Here is a 7571-nt window from a genome sequence, read left to right on the forward strand (position 1 = left end):
GGGTGCCTCAGATCCCACCCCAAAGCCTCTTCAGCTCAGGCAAATCACACTGTGAGTTATAAAAGCTGCTGGAAGTGTAAAATATCTTGTATTTACTCCAGGTAACATGACAAGGAAACAAGGTCACTTGTTTCTCCTGCCCTTCTCCAAAGGATATTGCATCAACTAACTGTRTAGAATGAGCACAACTGTTTGACACTTTGGCTTGCTCTGTGGAAAATAAATTTTTCAGTTTTGGAATCCACAACAATCACTTTGTCCTTTGACCCAGCCATGGCTCGGGGCCACCATGACAAGYTGGCTGCACTGCCAAGCTCTGCACAGGCTCCTCAAAGGCACTTAAGGGATGAGCATCACTCACWAGTGAGAATGCAGCATTTCATGAACAAGGAATTAATTTTAATAATACTTGACATATTTTTAATTGTTTTTTGGTTTCTTGGTTTTTCAGTTTTGTTTGGTGGGTGKTTTTGTTGGTTTTTCTTAAGAAAATGCTTTAAATAAGGGGAAGTTGATTTCTAGGAAACAACTTGGCCCTGGATTGGCAAAGCAATTGGACTAGATGATTGCTGCAGGTCCCTTCCAGCCGAATGATTCTGTTAATTCCTCCATAGAAAAGCTCCAAATGCTCCTTCTCACACGATCCTGGATGCTCTGGCCAGCAGCTGGCCCAGCTAGATGGGATCAGCTCCCCCATTCCCTGCACAGCTCTCGAGCCACGCTTGTGGCTACGTGGCAGCCTGAGCAGGGGCTGGTGGCACACACAGAGGACAGCAGGGGACACCTCTGTGGGGGCAGCAGAGCCAGCCACGTCAAGCCTGGGCAAGGGGAAGTGTTCAACAGCACTGTCTTCCAAGAATTTCCCAAATTATTATTTCCCAAGGTTTAAACCCAAATTTCAAACTCATTGTGACTTTACAAACAGAATGTAGATGGGTCAAGCGTGCAGCTAACAGGGGCTGTTATGTATTAACAGCTCAGGAAGTTTTTCTAACAACACAAGCGAGGCTGGGTAAATCCTTTCTTTCAGAAAGGGATTTCTTGGCCATCTCTGAGGTCCAGGGCACAGAAGGGATTTAACCCCCAAAGCATTTAAAAGGAAAGTGGAATCAGTGCAGTGCTGCTGGGCTCACTCTGKGTGGTTCACAGGACAGTGAACCGTGGGTGCAGCTGCTCAGCCCTGCAGGCTCAGGGAGTTTTATCCAACCCCACAATCGCCTCGATTGCTCAACTGGCTCCACTCACCCGGGTCTGACACTGGGAAGTGCTGAGTTTTGTACCTGTAACTGATGGGGTGGGAGATCCAGTTGCCTTTATCTGTGTATGGAGCCCCAGAGCTGKGCTGGGGCATTTCTCAGAGAACATTCAGTGTCTGATGGTGGTTTCTTCAAGCAGCAACAGCCCGTGTTGTGCTGCCTTTAGGCAAGACTTCAGAGAGACAAAAATCTTCCCAGCCTCTTTTATCTCTCATCATCTCTTGCAGTAATTTTTRTGCTGGTTCAGTAAAAACCAGATTGATGCCACTGAACAGCCATGAAAAGTGAGGAAGGGGTTTGTTCACACTTAGGTGGACCACTATACACTGGTTCAGCCCAACCTGACTGTGCCTTTTCTGATCTAATGGAGGGAGGAATGTTTTCCAAGCTATTTGCTGTTCCACCAGTGCCTGTATCCCTCCCCCTCTTAAGGAGGAACCCAGCACTGAGTGAGACAAACCCCACCTGGCAGAATCCCACCAGGAGCAGGGGAATTGCTGGAAGACAAAGTCAAACCTTGGRCTAAAATCCCCAGGAAGCTGAGGGAGAGCAGTGCTCCCGGGAAYGCCCAGTCCTGCTCCAGACCTGGGTTTGCAAAACCCAACTTCCCAGCTGGGTACAAGACATTCTTTAGACTTGCTGAACTCAGAGCTGCTCTATTTGAAAGATGTGAAAGTGCAAGCAGAGCCAGAGCAGCAYCTTGGCAGAACTGAATGCCAAGTGTCAAAAACAGGCATGGATGGCACGAGGGTTAGTGAGCAGCTTCCCATCTGTCTGGAGCTTCAGATGTAACTTAAAAATGGCATTTTATCATTAAATTTGCAGAAGCAAAGGTCTGGTACTCACAGGGGTGATTCTCCTTGACACCTTTGCTTGTTTTGGCCGCCTCGGGTCACTGGGGATGGATCACAATAAGGATGGGAATATTACTGTGAAAAGCTCACTCCATTCCTGGGAGTGCTGCCATGGGGTTCTGCTCAGCTCTCAGCAGCTCAAGCACCTTGGACACATTACACACTGCTGGGATGTCACTTGGTGCTACAAGATGTGGCTCTGCTCACCGAGGCTGCAGCCCGTGGCCGTTCCCCTCCACCTTTAAATGCACCCAAAATTGTACAAAAGTTTCCTGTGTGCGGCTTCAAACCCAGCTCCAGCTTGCCATTTCCTCTTTGCTGTGAGTAAACCCAGGCTAATTGCCTTGAAAATCCAAGCTATCATTTACTCAGAGCAAAACACAGAGATGGAAACCGCAGCAATGGAGCCTGTGCAAAGCTTCTGACTCAAAGTGCTTTTTGTCAGTGTTTTTCTGTCACAGGCAGTGCAGGCACAGGAAGCTCCTGTGGGAAGGAAGAATCAAAGCCGGGAGAATGCAACAGTTCAGATGCTCAAGCCTTACTCAGGTGCAAACCTGAGTCATTGAGCAGTCTGAATCTCCAGGCAACGTGTCAATGCAGAAATAGCTTCTTTTAAAGGAACTATGTGATGTGCACACTCTTTCTTGCTTGAATGTGATATTCCACAGGATATTTCCACCRGTCACAGGGCCTAAAAGTGTCAGACCAGGCTGCTGTACCCAGCTGGTTCTTCTCTGCATGTGGAGCATCCATGGGGGAGGTTGGTCAGTGAGCAGAGCCTTGGCTGGGCCAATGGGCTTGCTGAGAGGTTTCCATCATTTATTTTGGCAGGGGTAAAACTACATGAATAAGAGYTCAATTACCTCAGACCCTTGGCTAATTTGAAACAGCTCCCTCCTTCTAAGCWGAGCTGGAGCAACCCCCATGAGAGGCTGAGCCGCAGAGAAGGTGGGATCCAACTGCAAGCAGCATGTCCAGAACAAGAGCATGTGTTCCCAGCTGCCAGAGGAGCTGGAAAGCMATGCTGGAAACAGATGAAACCCCTGCACGGTAAAGGAGGACACCTGCAAGAGCCAGGCTGGGCTCTGTATCAGCAGGGTGGGGTCAGCACAGCCAGCAGCACCCTCCATCCTGCAGGCACGGGGGGGTGACACTTTTTGCAGGGTTTCTCCCTCCAAAACACATATGTGAGAGCTGAGAGCATGACTAAATTAACACTTGCTAGGAAGTGACAGTCTAAGGCCACAGATGGTATTAAGGCTCACACATTCCCATACCTCTCTGAGTCACRAACATCTCACCAGTCTGCGCCCACTCAGGATTAGAGTGGAGGAAATCAGTGCAGAAACAGGCAAACCAGAGTGTGGCAGGAGGGGCTGGGCTCTCCCTCCAGCCTGCCCGTGGCACAGCAGTGGCTGCAGCCTCCACAGAGGGCTCAGTGATGGCACCAGGACTGGTGGGCAGGCGGGTGGTGTTCACTGCTGACTGCACTGCCACTCTCAAACCAAATCACACACAAAGCTCCAGGGCCAGAGCAACAAACCCCATGGGACCAGCTCATCTTCTGCAGAAAATGGGATAAGTGCCAGGATCAGCCAGCTCCTCTTCCAGGGGTTGAGTCATTTGGAGACTTTGTCCAGGTCCACCGATGGATGTGGTCAGGGGGTTGCTGAATCTCAGGGACCACAGTGAGTGAATCACTCCACGCCAGCCCAGACAAGCAGAGAAGATTCACAAAGTTCATCAGGACTCATCAGGTCTGAATGTGCMATGTGATACATCAATCTTCCATTGTCCTGGCAGATATGGACACTGGCAGCAATATTCTCTGCACCTCTGAGGAGTGACACCCCAAACAATCAGCACCCACACAAGGGGATGATGGTGCTCACCCAGCTCACTGCTCTRTAATTTGACATCATCCTCAGGWTTCAGAAGTTGCAGAKGGCTCCCACCTCCCTGCTGGAGCAKGAAGCAAAAARGGCATCCTTGAGTCCAGTCCCTGCTTTGCAGGTGAGGGCCTGAAGCAGCGAGCATTGAGGAGAAACCAMATTAGAGCTGTGGCCAGAGATGAGCCCCCCCAGACTGGGCCATCCTGTTTGTCAACAAAACTGCACCAAAATACAATGCAGTGAAACTTGCCTTCTCCTCCTCATCTGAGAGCTGAAACACCAGGAAGAAGAAGTACAAGGATGTTCCAAGGGTAAGATAAGCAAAGCCAGAGGCACTGCTGCCCCCAGATCCTATCCCTTATCACAGAATGAGGACAGGGGTGGAACTCTGCCCTTTTCATGGCAAAACAGGATCATTTCATAAATGCTTCTCAAGCTTCTCAAGAAACAAGAAGTCAGAAACATCTGAGGTTACCCTGAGGCACACTGAGATCCACTATTTCCAACCCAAATCTTGATGCAAAACACCTGATAAGGTATATTTCTAGCTCAAAACAACACACCACCAGTTTCACCCACACTTTCCTCGGCCAGCAAACAGCAGCTACAGAGCTGCTTTTGGCAGCTGGGCTGCACAAAGATCCASAGCAGAGCACACTGGGGGCAGGAGTTTAACCTGAGCAGCCGTGAGGCTGCTCACCTCCATGTCACATCCCTGCTGCTGGCATTGCCACCTGCCCAGAAATAGATACTCAAACTGCAGCCAGGCTCCCTTCTCTCCTTCCCCCTGGCAAAGAGCTGGTGCTGGGTCTTGCTCTGGGTACAGCTGCACACACAGTGCAAGGTGCTGCCAAGAGAGCTCAGGGCACCATGGCCCCAGATCCCCCACAAGTTGCTGATGCTGTTGTGAGCCCTTAAAGCATGAAAGAAAAACAGATTTCAAAGAAAAATAATTCTTCATCTGAGTATGTGAGTTTTGACCAAGTTGTTCTTCACATCAAGCCAGCACTTCATTCTTGACTTTCAAGGCCTCACAAGGAATTTCAAAAGAAACACCCTGGTGTGCTCCAGCCAAGGCCAACTCTGCTGGAGAATACCTGGCAGGGGGGGCATTTCTCCCAAGGCTTTGGAAACAAAGTCTGTCTTTGGGGAAATCCTTACCAAGCAGAGGTAAATTTTGGGGCATGAACTGCCTGGCTTTGCTGCCACGTCACCTGCTGTGCTGAGCCACCCCAGCACCTTCACARGGCACAGGAAGAACAGAAGGAAGAGGTCTGGAGATCAGCCATATCCTAGGCTGCCTTTTACCCTCACATGTATCGCCCTCATCTCCAAGAACACTTGACATCACTGAAAAATGACCCTTCCTCTTCCTGCAGTAGGGAGCTCACAGCTCAGCCAAGGTGCAGAACTGTTCTTGCAGAACACAAATGTGGTCCCCTCCTAAGCTGAACACACCAACTGCTCTCTGCCAGGGCTTGCACAGGCTCCCATGCCCATCCYAGACAGACCCTCTCACTACTCCCACAGCACATTTTAGCCTGGATGCCACTTTTCCCCTCTAAGCTGATTAGATTGATGGTTTTCACACGCTGTTCTACTGTAACAGGAAAGAGAAGTAACTTCTAATGCAGGCAAAAAGATGATAAGCACTTCACTGAGTCTGTACAGCTCAACACRAATATTTTGGGTGATTTCCTCACCCAGCTGGAGGGCTGCATGACTGCTCGGTGACACTGTATCCACCTAACAGCATTCAGGCTAAGGTTAAGAAACCACATGCTCGAGCTGGATGTGGATTGCTGGCGTGGGCTGGGGGTGGTTGTTCTTTTTATGACTACACAGGCTGCCTAAGATAAGAGACCATCTTTCCATAAGAGCTCATGTGGTGTCTGCCTTCACCAGTATCTGTCACACAGGGCAGCGCCTTGCAGACCTCATCTCCAGTAACTCCAGCAGAAGGGGCCAGAAAAGGACCCAAAGCACTTCAAAGTGTCTGGCAGCCACTGGTCCAGTCAGTCTCTGCAGGGTGTGTCAGTATCTTAAACCCTGYGAAATAAAGAAGAGCATACAGAATGTAAGGAAAAAAACCATTTCAGTCTCCACATGACTTAAGAGCTCTCCTTACCAGACACGCTGGCAGGAACCCCGTGCCTACATGGAGAAAGGCTGATTTGCTCCAGCATTTGAAACTTCTTTGTTTTAGGTCTAAGAACAATTCCATAGGCTTAAATTTAGGCTAACTGCCATATTCTGTTAATCTTCTGCAATGGTGAGACAGAAWAGGGAGTATAATGTGTCAGACTACACAAATATGCCTGGGAGGTTACTGAATCTCACAAGCTACATATGCTGTCATCTCTCAAATTATTGTATTTATTTTCTTTAGCTCTTCAGATCAGATTAGCAGTAAGCAAATCCTGCACACAGCACCAAAAGCAGCTTGTCATTCAAGCAGTTCTGCATCCACAATCATTGCCTCCTACTTTAGATGGGAGCAAGGTCAGAGACGACTGAGAAGACAGACCAGGATTTTTCCCAGAGAAAATAAGCAAGCAAAATTATCTTCAGAAGTTCAGTATGAYAACACACAGTTAACAATGGTAGTTCCCAGCCAACTATGCTATTTCAGAAGTGGGATGTGCAGCTTTTGGCCAGAGWCCTGATGTGAACTTTATCAACATACCACGTTGACAAAGTCTAAGTAGGTTCCTCTTCCTTCCCCTGAACCCCAGAGTGTTCCAACCAGAGATTGTGGCTTTGGCTCATGGTCATGCCTTCACATCTGCAAGACTGTCATATATTGAATACTTTGTTAAAAAGCAAAACTCCTTATTTCCTAAGTTTATGTTATGCTGAGAGATTTCACTAAGAAAACTGGAGGTCAACAATGMGAGATTCTGAACAGCCAGCCAGCAACCACAAAATTCATGGCAAGCAAAGGAGTGCCCTGGGAGATTAGAGCAGCTATTGAGCTCTGCTGTGGTAGGTCTTTAAAGCTTTTAGGAAAAGAAATATTGCAGTTCCTATAGCTACCCGGCATAAGTATTCACACAGAGCTTAGTTACAAGACTAGATTCTCATTTCAGTGTCATTAACAACTTGAGCTCAGTAAGTCTGCCTCAGTCGGGCCTCTCTCTTCAATCAGTGCACATGTTTAACAGAAAAATTAAAGCTTTAGTGCTACAGGTGCATTTAGCATCYAAACAAAGCAATAACCCTCAAGTTCATAAATTCCTCACATGTAAAATACAAAGGCACATGAAGATGCATTGCTGAGTCACACTGCTTTAATACTGATAGAATAAATCGATGACATCTGTTATATCTGACACGTAAAACCCTCCTGTTCCATGCTCTCCTAAAAGAACAGCAGGGAATCCCTTCTAACCCTGCCCACCTCCTGTTTTAAGCCTTACCTCAGTGTTTGCACAACACAGGGCAATGCAGAGGCACAAAGCCTTGGGTYATGACAACCCTGACTGCAAGTGGGTGTTTCAGGGCAATTGAAGCTTCTTTCACTTTCTCAAGCCCRTTCCATGTGTTGATACATTAACTATTGCCCAAGC

Source organism: Malurus melanocephalus, unplaced genomic scaffold (assembly GCF_030028575.1).
Source record: "Malurus melanocephalus ecotype Western Australia unplaced genomic scaffold, MMel_1.1 scaffold_650, whole genome shotgun sequence".
NCBI lineage: Eukaryota > Metazoa > Chordata > Aves > Passeriformes > Maluridae > Malurus > Malurus melanocephalus.